The sequence below is a fragment of the Babylonia areolata genome, chromosome 20, assembly GCF_041734735.1.
Source record: "Babylonia areolata isolate BAREFJ2019XMU chromosome 20, ASM4173473v1, whole genome shotgun sequence".
In the NCBI taxonomy this organism is placed as follows: domain Eukaryota; kingdom Metazoa; phylum Mollusca; class Gastropoda; order Neogastropoda; family Buccinidae; genus Babylonia; species Babylonia areolata.
This window is the reverse complement of record NC_134895.1, coordinates 44,255,111-44,255,588: the sequence shown is the minus strand read 5'-3', so window position 1 is coordinate 44,255,588 and position 478 is coordinate 44,255,111. Positions and strand designations below refer to the sequence as shown.

The following is a 478-nucleotide window of genomic DNA, read 5'->3' as shown; positions in this document are numbered from 1 at the left end:
TTTACCACACACTCACACCACACACACACACACACAAAAACCAAACCAAACCACGCACCACCCCTACACAGCACAGAAGCACCACCACCACCACCACCAGCGCGACACGGCGAACCTCATAATCCATGGAAGCAGGCCGGCCAGCCGTCCAGAGGAAAACCGAGCTAGGCTAGCTCTCCAAGGTGCCTTTCACGTAGATGTCACAGTTGAGCAGGATCAGCAGCAGGTTCCTCCTCCGGGCAAGTAGCTGGGCTCCACAGGCTAGGCCCTTCCACCACCACTATCACCACCACCACCACCATCACCATCACCACCACCACCACTATCACCACCACCTCCTCCTCCTCCTCTGGCTCCTCTCCTCCTCCTTCCTCGTCCTCCTCCTCCTCGTTGTCGTCCTCCTATTACTCCTCAGCAGATTAATCCTGGGGACAAGCGGTATAATCCACTTTGTGTGTGTGTGTGTGTGTGTGTGTGT

General features: G+C 56.3%; 1 long non-coding RNA gene across 1 annotated transcript in view; it reads right to left on the bottom strand.

Annotated features, from left to right (window-relative positions):
- LOC143295034 (uncharacterized) overlaps window positions 1-48 on the bottom strand; it is a 73,491-nt gene extending 73,443 nt beyond the window's left edge. Inside the window, exon 1 of the long non-coding RNA XR_013056985.1 lies at window positions 1-48. This exon is cut by the window's left edge and continues 150 nt beyond it. This is a non-coding gene — a long non-coding RNA (uncharacterized LOC143295034).
- Between the last annotated feature and the right edge of the window lie 430 nt (window positions 49-478).